Source organism: Oxyura jamaicensis, chromosome 2 (genome assembly GCF_011077185.1).
Source record: "Oxyura jamaicensis isolate SHBP4307 breed ruddy duck chromosome 2, BPBGC_Ojam_1.0, whole genome shotgun sequence".
Classification (NCBI taxonomy): Eukaryota; Metazoa; Chordata; class Aves; order Anseriformes; family Anatidae; genus Oxyura; species Oxyura jamaicensis.
Window position 1 is genome coordinate 20,058,835 of NC_048894.1, and position 14,996 is coordinate 20,073,830.

The 14,996-nt window shown below is 35.3% G+C and overlaps 1 protein-coding gene across 2 annotated transcripts in view; it reads right to left on the minus strand.

Moving 5' to 3' along the window:
- The window catches only part of PLXDC2 (plexin domain containing 2), a 276,657-nt gene that overhangs the window by 68,904 nt on the left and 192,757 nt on the right, over window positions 1-14,996 (minus strand). The window lies entirely within an intron of this gene.

Consider the following 14,996-nt stretch of genomic DNA (forward strand, 5'->3'; position numbering starts at 1 on the left):
CGGAATAACTTCTTTAAATGCCCAGCCTAGAGCCTGACTTAAAAACTTCCATTATTCTGTAGTAAATCTTTTATTAAGTTCTGTTTTAGCCTTTGCCTTGCTGGTCAAATCTGACAAACTTTAAGTTGATCAGAGCTACAGATAGAACTTCAAAACTAAACTTTGCATATTGCATATTATCAGCTCTTAAACTGTTTACTAGATGGTGTTGAGCTGCTTGCTTTACCTCCTTCTATAAATAAATTGTATTCAAACAGCAGATACCATAATAAAAACAAAAATATTCAAGTCGGCTGAACATCTTTGAACAAAAAAAATATATTTGGAAAACATTTCATAGAAATTCAGTACTTTACTGGCAAAGTGATAGCACTCACTGCAACACTATTTATGCTTGTGTTTTCTTTTCCTTCTTCAAATATGAGTCTCTTTTCCTCCATAACCCTTTTTACTGTGAAGCCCAAGAAGGTCTTTCTTCTAAAATTTAGTGTCATTGCAATACAGCACAGGTTGAAGAAGCATAAAAATCTATTCCTTAAACATGATATTGCTTCTCTTATAAAATTCCAGAATTGTGTGATATACCTGGAATTACTCTTAAGGTAGAAATACCATTTTTAGTCACCTGCAGTTGATATATGATATTTAAAAACTTCAGTCTGCAACCCTACTTTCTTTATGAAAAGTTTATTTTCTCAACTTTCTTTACTCCATCCTAACCAATGGGAGGTGAAACAGACCTGTTAAATGGTTTGCTTAGTATGATATAGAAAATCTCTGAGAGCAAGTAAAAGCTTCTGGAGTGCTTTAGGCATCCTTCTGCTCCCGTCCTCTCCTGAAACATTTTTCTAAATGCTTGCTACCTGTTTATGGAACTAGTCCTGGAAATGATAAGACGCTATAAACAAACAAACACAAAGGTAGCTCTTCGGAATAATTTTCCTGCATGGCTAACAGTTAAGCTCAAGTACCATGCAGTCAACTCAAGTGGAAATGATAGGACCCCAAGAAAAGGAAAGCAGGCATGGAGAAAATACAATAAAGTATTCTTTTGAAAAAATTCTTCATTAGCAAGGTGATCAGCTAGGCACCTACCTACCTTTGCTTCATTTAAAGCACACCTATGTATTCAAAGAACACAATATTTTAATATCTGGCCACATCCTGGACAGCTGAATTAATTCCTAGAACTAAACTGCATTTTTTTTTTTTCCTTAAGATTCTTTCAACCAAATACCTAAATACCAATTTTTCTCTTTTGCCAATTGATAGTGACAGAGAAACACCAATTAAAAAATAAATCTGTCCAAACATAATTACAATTAATACATAAACTTCATTGCTTATTATTTTAGGATAGCCAACAGTCCTGTTATGTATTTTAACACACTCCAGGGGAGGTCTATAACCTTGAAACCATTTCTTAGTAATATTTTAAGGCAATATAAACAAAAACTTTACAGCCATATCCATGTGTTACTACTAACCTTAATACTTCACTCCTTATTTAGTACTTGCACAGTGCTCCCATCTTTACTTACAGTCTCCCTTTCATGTTTTCATCCCATTTACAGCATAAATGCCACCATTATAACTAACAGGGAGGCAGATACAATAAGAAAACAAAGGACTTGCTTGTGTTGGAACACATAACTAAGTAAATCAATGCAGGTAATTAGTAACCAAACAGCGTATTTCCAAGTGTTTGCCGGATGCAGCTTTACTTTAGACAAAAATGGAAAGCAGGAGGTGGATGATAGCTGGGAAGCAGGCAGGCCTTGCATGAAGATCACGCTAATAAGAACTCCAGTCATGTATTGGAACAACTTGAAAAGAAACACAAAGTCACTTCAAATCATCCCAGAGATTCAAAGGCTGTAGCCACTGTTGAGCGTGGACATTTTATCACTGCCACTACAATTTAAAGAAACCAGCAAATGTAAAATTAACTTATTCCTGGACTTCCACAGAAAATTTATGTTATCTGTGATCTGATTTTCTGAGAGTGGTAAATGTTCACAGTTGATTCATTTAGTCATGGAAGAATATTTCAGACCTACAATTTCCTGAACCACTTAACCTCTCCTTTGTGGGAGGAGCCGGTAGAGCTCTTTTCCGAACCTCTCTACAAATGCTGTATCTAGAAGCATAACATGCTTCCTAAATACTGGAATGAAAACAAACAGAAAAGAATGCTCAGAATATTTTAAGTTTTATATGTACATATAAATCTATCAAAAACCAAGGTTGAGCTAATAATAAAGCCACCTATAAATCAAAGAGGGTATATTCCTTGTCGTCATATTGTACAAACACACACACAAAATCACAGAGAAAAAAAATGTATACGCAACTAATTAGCTATGTATGAAAGTAGATTTTCTCTTGATGCAGTTGATTTAAAAATGCGCTTCACATCTGCATCTCCTCTCTGAAATATGCTCTTTATCTGTTGCATTTTAACATAATCAGCAGTAGACTTTCTTGGCTAAGGGAATTTTCTGGGAAACCTTTTGAGATCAAAAATGAAACGCACTGTTCTAAAAAAAAAAAAAAAAAAAAAAAAAGTTATTTCAGCATCAGTTTTTGGGTTGACAGATTCATTTCTAACATTTCATTTAAATTTAGGGATGACAAAAATGAGATTTCCCATCACTTCTGTTGAATATACTAACCTGTTATTTCAGTGTCTTAAGTGGAATAACGCTGGATGCACATAATTATCTTAGGGCATAATTGCTTAAGGAACTAATATGAAAATAAAATTACAACAATTTGCACATAAACGTTCTGTGGTTTCTTTTTCCTACTCCTAGCTGCACACAAAATCAGTAAAACTTAGAACATTTTTGATAACATTTGCCAAATGTGCAGAATAATAGAATATATGTTCAAAGCAGCACAGACAATGAAGTGCTTTTGAAGTTGCTATTGTGTGTCTATAAGGATATGATAAAACATAGGATATGCAGGCAACAACCAAATGAAACATCTATATTGATAATCATCTTCTCCCTTCTAAGGCCCTACATGAACAAGTTACATAAACCAGAGCCTGCTTTAACATATCTGACATAATGATAATCTGTTTCTTCAACATCTAGCTGAATTAGAACAAAAGCTACATTAGATTATAATTTTATGATTAAAAAAATATATATATCTAAAACAATTAGTCATATCTTTAAAGTCATGCTTTATACTGAATACAGAGTATAAATGAATTATACATCTTTGTGCTTGTGATTAGTAGACTAAAGCTATTGCAACACTTCAGTCTTTACCTATTTGGTGAACTGACCTTGCCTGCTGCTAGCTGCCCTCTCCCTCCCCTTCCTCAACAGGATAGGGGGAAAATTAAGATGAAAAAGCTCATTGGTTGAGATACAGACAGGGAGATCACATACTCATTGCTGGCATGAGCAAAGCAGGTTAGACTCAGGAAAATTAATTAAATGTATTGTCATTTGTAATAGGCTTGGATAGTGAGAAACAAAGACAAGTTAAAACAACACCATCTCCCCCCTTTCCACACCACCCTTTTATTCCTAATTTTATTACCTTTCCCCTACTTTCCTAAGTGTCACAGGGAGATGGCAGTTCATAACACTTAATCTTAGTCAATCCTTCCTCCTCACACTTATCTTCTGCTTTGGTGTTAGTCTTAACCATGGGCTGCAGCCCTTCAGGATAACCCTGCTCCAGCATGGGTCCTGTCCACAGGTGGCAGTTCTGTCAGGGAATATCCACCTGTTCCAGCATGGGGTTCTTTAAAGGCTACAGTGCCGGTACCTTCTGCGGCCTGATCTCATCCACAGGCTGCAGGGGAATCTCTGCTCTGGTGCCTCAAGCACCTTCTCCCACTCCTTCTCTGACCTTGGAGTTCACAGGGCCATTTCTGACTCTTCTTCCCTTTCTCCTCTCTCCCTCATAATTTCTCACCCTTTCTTAAAATGTTTTCCCAGAGGTCTCACCAGCTTTGTCGATGGGCTCAGCTGTGTGCTGAAGTAGGGCTGCTAGAGCTGGCTAGAACCAGCTGTGTCCAACATCATGCAGCCCCTCACCTCCTTCCACATAAGTTACCCCTGTAGCCCCCCTGCTACTGAAACCTTGTCATGGACACCTGACACAGCCTAATACCTAAACTAATATTTAACTTATTTTACATATTACCGAATCTATATTTTATTTTACATATCAACTATTTTACTAAATATGCAACGTTTTATCTGAATGAATGAAACTTATAGTTTTTGTTTGTTTGTTTTAGATTGCTGATTTTCTAGTAGAGGATAGGTGGAAGGTTGCAGCTGAAGGTTTAATGTACCACAGTCTTATACGCAGCAGTTGTTAGCTCCATCCTAGGTCAGGGGTTTCCCAATCTATACCTTTTGTGTTTCAAAAAGGGGAAAAATGTTCTGGCAAAAAGAAAATGTTCTGGGGGAAAAAGAATGTTTGCATCTGCAGAAAAATAAAATAAAAGATGGTAACAACAATTAAATAAGCTCATGTGGAATTACTCCTTGAAATAGCCATGACATTGCTCCCATAAAAAGGCTACAAAACTGCTTGTTCTACAGAATGATCTCTACTGGAAATAAGAATGTGAAACAATACATTAAAAAACAACAACAATAAGAACAACAACAACAAAAAAAACTGAAATACCAAACAATGAATTTATCAAGAACAGGAATGCTCTAAAGCATTTTGTATATCTATCAATAAACAGTTTGACACAGGCATCAGAAAAACAACACCAACAACAAAACCCTATAACTTTCTTTCCCTTCTTCCCATAGAGCTTGACCAAATGTCAGCTAAGTTCAACCAAAACTTCATAAACAAAATCTAATTAAAAGGTGTTTTTGACATGATGGTATGTGTTGGCTAATGTACCTTTTGTACAGCAGCATTCATAATTCCATTACAGATATGAATATCAGTTTTAAAATCTACAAAACCTGATGTGTTTTAAAGGAAAATGGCTGTTCCCCTTCCACATTAGCTGACATTATCTGAACCATGTCAGAAAATGCTTAGAAAAGGCGCTTTTATTTTTTGCCATACAATGTAGCTGAAGATGTTGACTCAAAGGGAAGTGAAAGACATATGATATACATTTTTCTTGAGAGGTAGCTTAATAACAGATCAGAAAAGTGAAAAGATGATACTGGGAGCTTAAAAATAAATGAGAATGTATGCATTAAAAAAGAAAGGAGAAAAAACAAACAAACAAACAAACAAAAATAAGAATGATGCAGGAACCTGGAGCTCCAAACAAATTATAGTTTTTTCCTTTCCTACAAAAGGAAGATCTAACCATCTCATATAAAATATTAAATGAAATCAAATTAAAAATAAGAAATGACTGTTTATCAAAAATAAAAACCAACCAGTTCATTTTCTTATCAGACAGCTAATGTTAAGTAAAAACATATGTTAAAAGCCTTAGCAATACAACAAACTGTGGTTACTTAGCTGGAAAACAAAGAGTCTGCCAGCAGTTGATGAACAATGAAAGGTTTTGCATGAGAGAGACTGTCACTGGGTGAAGGCAGAGCTGCCATTCGAGCATACAGCTCAGTGTGGGTTTATGTGAGTGCCCTCACAGCATATAAACTAGAAGGGAAATAGCAGAGCAGCTTCCAAAACAGCAGAACCAGAATAAAATGGTTTCCCTAAGAGAGTAGGCTTCAACCCAGATCACCCAAGGCAAAGCCTTGATTTTAGCTTTTATATTCAAATATGCAATAAGCTTAACAGAGGTGTAATAACACACTTATACCACAGTGAAATGTTTTGCTACATAGTGGAACTATTCCTTTCACTTCTCCCTGTTAATTTTCTTATTTAAATAAGGTGAGAGTACACAACATCTACTGCTCATTTGCCTCCAAATTCCTCTGAAAACTATTTGTGCAGCCAAGAGAGAAAACTGCAGAGGAACTGGCAGGATCTTGCTGATTCTCTGGCCTCTTCTGCTCTTGTCCAAGCATAATTAAAGCCTTTTGAGGTGATCTATCTTGGGTGGTATCTCCTATGACCATGAAGCTACCTTATGGGTAGTGGTACTTCTACTTCTTCTTTACCATCTTAGATGAATAGCACCGAATATTTTTGATGGAAATCAGTCAGCTCAAGTACAGTACCATATAGACTAGTATTTAACACAATTGTCACAACTTTACTCCCCAGCCTAGCAATTACAGATAACTTAAAGACTGACATCAAACTGGATGTGTTATCTACCCTATCTGAGGATCTACTTTCTCATCTATGATGGAGGAAATACTAGGAAAGAAAAGATAAAAGATTTACCTTGGGCCTATTAAAAACAAAACAAACAAACAATAAAAAACAAAAAACTCTGTCATGCCTGGCTTCCTGTCAAGCAGAGTTGGACATCACTAATAAAGACAAGGAAAAGCTGCTCAAAACTTAATGGGGAAAAAAATAAAAAATAAATAATAATAATAATAAAAAAAAAATGGTTCACATGCCATCTTGAAGTCTTCAGCTGCTAGAGGTACTATCTTGCCAAAGAAAAATGGGAAAGTGGATCAAAAATTATTCCAGTGAGTTCTCCAATTCACTGACTAATACCATTAGTAGTGCATTCATTTTTCTTGTTAAATTACTAATTGCCAGGGCAGTGGGAAAAACAGGCCAGAGATAGACACTGAGAAGTAGGACATGAGAATTTATAATAAATATCCTGTAAGACTGAGTTTCTAGCAGTAGTTTAAAAAGGTAAAATAATTCTCACACTGAGCACATTCTGAGTCAAATATTATTGCATTTACTGATATCCAGCAAAATCTCAGCCCATATGCATGAGATTGTCTGCAATACGATGTGGGTATTTTCTGGATATCCACACTTATAAACAGAAAGCAGCAGATAAATTAAATACGTAAATCAGAATATTGTTACTGCTTTTTAGATAGGAATCCCAATTTTAGGTAGAGAAATGAGTTAGTAAGATTTATGAAATGAGAAATGAGAGAAAGAAATGAGTTAGTAAGATTACACCCTCTGTAAAGGTTACTGGAGTACCGTAATAGACAAGGGCAGGAAGGAAACTGCAGCCTCTGCCCTCAGGGCCATTTCATGATGTGTGCACCCCGTGACATATGCAGCCTTGCTCAAATCACTATAGCACCTTAGTCCAAACCTATTAGTGACACCGGCTCACAGATGTCCCATTTAAGGTTTCTTTTATTTGCAAGTCACATTTCTATATGTGGAAAGAGCAAATCACAAACTAAACCCAAACCCATAACATCTTTCACTACATGAACAGGTATTCCTTAATGCACTTTGTAGTAAGATGTTAGAGAACACAGAGATCATTTGGTAAAGCTATGGCCTCGCCTGCCATCAGCACAAACAACCAAGTTTTCCACAGTAGGAATGTAGGAAAATTTTAAAAGTGTTGTTTTAGGCAAAACAAACAAACAAACAAACAAACAAAAAATCATCTGAGATTGATATAAGGTACAGAACACCAGCATAACTCAAGAAGTTATTCATTTGTGTTTTCAAAGTATCAGTGAAGTCCAAATTCTTCTACCACTAGAAAATGCCACCTTTTAAGCAAATTATTCTCTTCAGGCATTCACCAGCATTTATATTCCCCTTTTAAAAGATTTTTATATACAAAGCTTTATTAAAAATTATCACCTAATAAAATTATGATATCTTTTTGCTCAGTAGCCATGTTGGAAAACTCATTTCAAACTTGCAGCACACAAAACAACTAATTTGCAAAAACCTTTCCTCTGTTCAAATAAGAGAAAAAATTATGTTTTGTTCCACATGTAAATGAGACTATAAAAACCAGACTCTTCCTACAAAGGACTCTTCCATACACATTAACACCTCTTCATTCTCATATCTTAAATATATATATATATATATAATATATATGTTTCAAGTAACAGGGAAAATTTCAGCCCTTTTGTTCCAGCTACTCTTCTCTAGAGCAATAAAACATACTACACAAGATACATATTCTTATGAGGTTAGTAGACATATGTTTAGATGTGAAATACTTATTACATCAGCTTAATTCCATTCTTTTACCTAATTTGCCTTAGTGCAAGTATAACCAAAATCATAGAATTGAACTGAGAATAACTAAACCAGGTTCTTTACCAGTATTTGAGGTGTATAAACCACTATAATTCTCTTAATTTACCTTGTCAGTAATTATTTTTTATGCATTTTAAAATATATTTTCAAAATGTTTTTCACTTTTTTATGATCATATCTGGAAAAAGTCAGAGCTACAAGTTTTCTCTTTGGTTGAAAGCCCAGTAGGACACTTTTTGGTAATTATTTTAATTGGAGCTGCTGAGAATAACTTCAAAAATTTGAAATGTATTTTATCTTTAGGATGATTTTCTTGTCCAACTGGGTTTTTCTGAAATATCACTTATTTTTTGTCTTACCTTTTTTCTTTTCAGCAGTAACAGTAAAAACTTGATGAATCTATTTTTGTTGCTGGAATTACACCACAAAAGAACTCAGAAGACACTTTTATATTCAATGGAAAAATGGCAAGATTGGAAAAATAAAATGTATCTGGAACGATGTTGCTCACATATTTATTTGGTGAACTTGACTAATATTGCATGGATGTTTAAAGCATAGCCCACAAAACTCTGCACTGCACATTTTTTCAGATACAGTAAAATGTGTTTTCTCTGTGCTTTTCCTGATATTTTTCCATCCCTATTTCACAATGAAGCAAATTCAAGAATATGTTATGCTTTTAAGTCTCTAAAATATATTGGAATGATGATTTCTAGAGAGAGTGTAATATACTTTCACACCCTGTCCTATATAACTACATTAGTATTTCTTTGATACTTCACTGAAGTAAGCTTCAAGTAATGTCATTTATCCCCAAATGGCTAATTTATTGTTATGTATGTGGAAGAATGTTATCATCACTATAATTGCACTAAGATTACAGTGTAATTAAACGAAAGGATAACAGCAACTCCATATCCCTCAGACAATCCATGAAAGTTAAATACCTTAATGGGCTTACAAGATCAGTTTAAAAATGAACCAGTCTCATGCTATTTTTATAATTTCTTGCAGCATTCTGGGGAAAATGAATTAAAAACAGATTACATGTATTTTTTGGCTTTGCTTTTGCTTGACTAGATTGAATGCACCAATCCAATTCTCCTTTCAAGCTGAAAAGTGGGCTATCTGAAAGCTAAACCCCAGAAGGCATAAGTATAACACTGTTTCTTAATTGCTTAACCTTACAAGGACTTCTTGTGTGTTTTTGCATGAGAGGAAAAAAAAAAAAAAAAAAAGCTAGCCAGAATCTCAGAATCTTCATACTCTTGGCTCTATGTTTGTGTTATCTTATGTAGATGTTTAAAGTCCAGACTGGTTTTTCACTTTTTTTTTTTTTTTTTTTTTTTTTTTTTTTTTTTTTTGCCCGCTGCTTTGTTAATACTGAAAGCATTATCTGGAAAACTTGAGAACGTGTAATGTATGTCACTGCCAATAATTTTATCAGCTTGTTGTAGTTTCCCATCTACTCATGGCTGTTGCAAAAACTATATGATCTGGTGGAATGTAACCCATTCTGATGAATATCCCATTCAATTCAGCAAAGGGATTTAGGATATTATGTATTATGAAGCTCTTCCAGTAAAGGTTTCTCTTCTGACATGCCACATGATATTCCTTGTCAGGAGGTTGTTAGATATCACCAGGAGGAGCAGAAAAGCAAGATGAGCACTTGTAAATAAGGACACTATGAAGACTTATGCAACCCTCAAAATTAACTGTAACTGACACATCTGTTTGCATATTTTTAATGACTCAAACTGTGAATGCTTTCACGTTCAGGAGAAACAAACTCAAAGGTTACTTAGAGTCTAATGCCTTGTATCAGTTCCTGTCTGATCAGGCGCATACTTCCCCAGAGAAAATTCTTGGACAGAGGAATGAAATACAGTATCTACTCACTGAGGTACTGTCATGTGATACCTCCCAAGTGCCTCTCAGCTCTAGCCAAAAAAAGACCAGTGCCGTTCCTAGACAGGCCGGAACCAGAGAAAAGAGTTTGGCAGGAGGATTATCTTGCTTAGGCCGAATATCTTAGCCGCTGAGTCATTGCAGTAACCTTGGTGTTACTAAATGTTAGGATGAAGCTTGAATAGAGCTATTGGGGAGAAATCTAATTTTGCACTCTATATCTGTTATACATCTCCTTTACCGATTGGCTAAAACATTTTCATGCCTGCACAGATGTCATTAATAAAATGTTTGTATGGAACTACTAGGGAAAGTGGTATTTTAACATTGTAAAACATTAAAAAAAAATAAAATCATTCTTTAATCAAACTGTTATAGTAGCAAGCTTGAAAATACAGAAATTTTCTTTTCCTGCTTTGTCTCTCTCCTCCCATATTCCCACTCCCCACCATAGCTATGTGCTCTCTGCTTCATTGTTTGTCCACCACATTTGTTTGTGCTGGACACGGGGTTTAAAGATGGGAGGCAGTATGAGCTTGCCTCAGGCAGGACTACCTAGTAGTTAATAGAGCTCAAAATGAGAATATAGAGGCTGGTAGAGATATTCTCTGTTCCAGAGGCTGGAACACAGATGTTCATCCATGACTTGGGCTTCAGGAGAGCAACTCCATGTGTGCCTGTTCAGAAAGTGGTTCTTGGTCATACCTGTTTCACAGTTAACATTTGGGAGTACAAAGACATATCACCATGGTCTCTGCACTTTGCATCCCCTCTCAGAGAGGACTCTTCCAATGCAGCCGTTGTGATGGAATACCATATGGCTCTGACCCTTTCCATTACTTTACCTTGGTGATAAGAACTGGATGTACCATTCGTCAGATCTCCCCGGGCATTTTTTCTCCCCTCTTTGTGAACCTTTTCCAACATGACTGTGTGAGGGGAGGTAATGCTTTGGATGACAATCTCTATCAAACCAAACCAAAAACGAAAAGCATTTTCAACAAAGATCTGTTCACTGGTCTAATTCTGAATACAGTCTAATAAAGAGGGGCTGGTGAACAAAGGGAAAACAATACTCAGCCAGAACAGCAACAGATATACCATGTGCTGAAGAAGCAGCCACCAATCTTAGGCTCATCCTTTCTTTCCTTCCTTCCCCCATTCACTGTTTCACTATCATTTTGAGCTATACTCTTCAGTTGTGGAGTGCATCTGTGAAAACATTTGGCTTAGAGTAACACAAGCAGAACAAAACAGAGAACAAACAAAAATCTAACTGGGTAAAAATTATAATATCTTAGAATATATTATATATGAATCCTAGCACATCCTAGCACATGCTAGAATGGGTAGCCTGTATGTGGATCTTTGGACGCTTCGTTATATACTATACAATCATGAAACTGTGTCTGTGCTTGTATGCCATAGTACAATCGACATGGAAGTACACGTGGTTCATGTCTTTTAGAACCTTGCTAACAGGTCACCTTTCATAAATTCAATATGGTCTGAAAGAAACATAATCTGAAAGAAACCCTGCATGAATGACTGATTGCAAATGGTTTGTATAAGTCTTCCAATGATCACCTGATTAGCTTAAACATAACTACTGGAGGAAGAGTTGCAGGAAATAAACAGAAAATGCCTTTAGACAGAACTAGACCAAAAAATAATTTAAATGGGCTGAGATCTTAAGTTACATCCATATTGTCCTATTTTGTGAAAGATGTATATCATGCAGCATACACTTCACTGATGATAAATGTTGGTCATTTAATCATATGGGAAGTTACAAGCAGCAGTAGGATATCTGCGGTAAATACCTTGTAATTACAGGGTACATACACAGTGATCTCTGCTTCCTAAACCAAAGTGCAGGTTACAACAAAATTATGTTTAGATTTACCAAAAAGCAATCATCATTTGTGGTTAGATGGTATTTGCCAAGAAAAAACTATTTGCATTCTGCCCAAAGAACACATATTTATCCCTTTCAACATTATGGAGAGTAACTGTAGCCCCATGACTCATCACACATCCAAAAGATAAAAGCTGTGGCAGGGGAGCTAGAATACTACTCTTACTGTGAAAAGCTTTAGACAGACATTAGCTGTAACGAGTATAAGGCAGTTTCAAAATGCTGTGGTGGAAAATGTCTGTATGCTGCTATGTAAGACACAATAGGTAGCTTTTCCTATCAGATAGCAGCTACGGAAAAGTGGTGACCATTATTTTCCATGATCATTTTAACCACTTCATTTTGAACGAATAATGAATTGGAGAGTAATGGATTAAACCATCAAGATACAAGAAGAAAATCTTGCCTCCCATGAAATTTCATCAGGAACAATAAGTTCTTCTGCACATTCTGTTATTTTTTAAGAAATGAAATTCCTGAAAAATTAAATTCAAAATGCATGCACAGGCAGATGCAGGAACAAAACTGCTTTCAGCTACCACCTGCTCTCACAGTTATCTTCATTTTGGAGGTCATGAATGGAATCAAAAGAAGAATGGAGAACCAATGACACTTTTTACTACATTCAGCTTGAAAGAAAAAATAAAAATTGCAGGCTCTATTTGTTTTTCTCAAAAATGTATAAACATATGGTCTGGCATCCTTTTGGCTGCTGCCATGACTGTCACAGCTGTCTTAGGAAACCCATCATCGCTGTTACTCTCATCTGAGTTTTATACCCCAAAATCTCTTACTTTCACAAGTTCCCATTGGTAAGGGCAACTCATTCATGGGTATGACAAAATTAATCATCTTTCTCATCAAGACAACAAAGAGACAATCAGAAAATATGTCAGAATTTCAGTTAGCTGGGGATAAAGCAAGAGGGCTGTGGACTGAGCTTAAAAGATGTGGGGCCAGGCTGACAGGTAAACAGGAATATTGCCATCATGTTGCTCAAAACAACATGGTGCTGCTGTACACATTGCAGCTTGCTCATTGATAATAGATGGAAAAAACAAAACAACAACAAAAAAACAATAGCTTGCAGGTGTAATTCCTTGGAACTTCCTCTGTCTTTCATACTTATATTAGCAAAGCTTAAGAATGACAAAAAATAAAATAAAATAAAATAAAATAAAATAAAATAAAATAAAATAAAATAAAATAAAATAAAAAAAGAAAGAAAATAGTAGGATAAGGTTATGGAAATACTACAACAGATTAACAGTTTCTTGACCAAACTGCATTTTGACATTGTACTATTAGTTTCTGAAAAAAAGATTTTTCCCATACATCCCATACTACTGGCTATCACCATTGCTCTTTCTGAAGAAAGTTTAAAAGTTTTGTTTGTGGTATTGTTATGTACAAGAAATCTCTGTATAGAGATGTCTGTGAAAAAAAAAAATAATGTCTGTGAAGAAAAATATTGGAAAATGTGTTATATATACCTATTTACAGGCATAGAAATCCTCATGATAGAGAAGATTGACTTACTGCATAAAATACTGAATATTAAAAAGTGCAGAAAAGACAGAAGACAATGTTTGTTAAATTATATACACATATTGAAGATGCATCTACTGATATGTCAGATTTCAGTGATCAAACGAACAAGGAAACCGAGTGATAGAGCTAATTAAGTACATTCTAAAATACTTGTTCTTTGAGGAACATAATTATTTGTTCAGAGTACATGATCTCATTTGGTAAGGTGCATATGCCATTATTTCTTACTAATAGATTAAAAGAAATAGTGTTTCCTACCATCACAAGATTTTTTCTTGACAAGGTCTTTGTCAAGAAATTAAGAATAAGGCAGCAGGAAAGGTTTCAAGTGTCCACACTGAATATACATTTGGGTCACTTAAAGAAAATTCTCAAACCAAACATCAGTACTACTTATAGTAAGCAAGTCTTCTCACAAAATTGGGTTTGAGGACTCAGTTGCAACTGTCAGTCCTCACTATTAGAGGACACCATGCTCTCCAGCATACACAGGACTCCTGGATCCACTGGATTTTAAAAAATCCACTGGATTTTAAAAGCCACCGATCACTCCCTTTTAAGGTTATCACAGACCATTCATCAATTCTCACTTGGGTGTTTCTGGTCTGAAAAGACACTTCAATGATATTGTTAGGATGGGAAACTAATAGATGACTATCAAATGTAAATGTAGATGGAAACAAAAAAGTTCTTATTTTGTGTTTAAAATGAGTGGAAATGAAACAGGAAAAGAAGGGTGATTTGGACATTTATAACAAACATTTTCAGGGTTAAACAACAACAACAAAAAAAAGACAGTCTGGGCCTATATCTACAGCTTTGAGTAGGAATTTAATGCCTAATGATTTGTAGAGTAGGCGTTCATTTGCATCTTTGTAAACACTGCTTGCAGGGAGAATTTTTTAAAAAAACACCCATACAAATTTCATTTCATTTGCACTCTGCCTCTGCTTACACAGTTGCAGGATGTATTTGGTTGTTTATTCACTGGAATTTTAATCACTTTCAGAGCAAACTCACTTTGTGGTGGCTTCCAAGAGTTTGGCTCTTACAATGGAATTGAGGACACATGCACTGAAGACAATAATAAGATAAGGAAAAGTACACCTGTCTACACAGGACAGCTGGGTTCTCAGTGCAGAAAAGAATGTTGGGTTACATGCCAAAGCCCTGAATCAATGTTAAGAACAACAAAGCATAGAAATTTGCTTCTTGACAGAAAAGCTGCACCTATGAGTATGGTGAGAGGTCTGGATATCACCTGAAGATACAATCAAGAAATAATTATACAGACCAATTATTTGATCTGAGCTCTCTGGATAGTGGTCTTATGTGATGGGATGGGGGGTGGGGAAGAAAACAAAGCAATCAATCAAACAAACAAACAAACAAAAAAAAACAAAACATGAAAGAAGCCCTAGTGTACCAGCCAAAACATTAATAAAATAAAATAAAATAAAATAAAATAAAATAAAATAAAATAAAATAAAATAAAATAAAATAAAATAAAATAAAA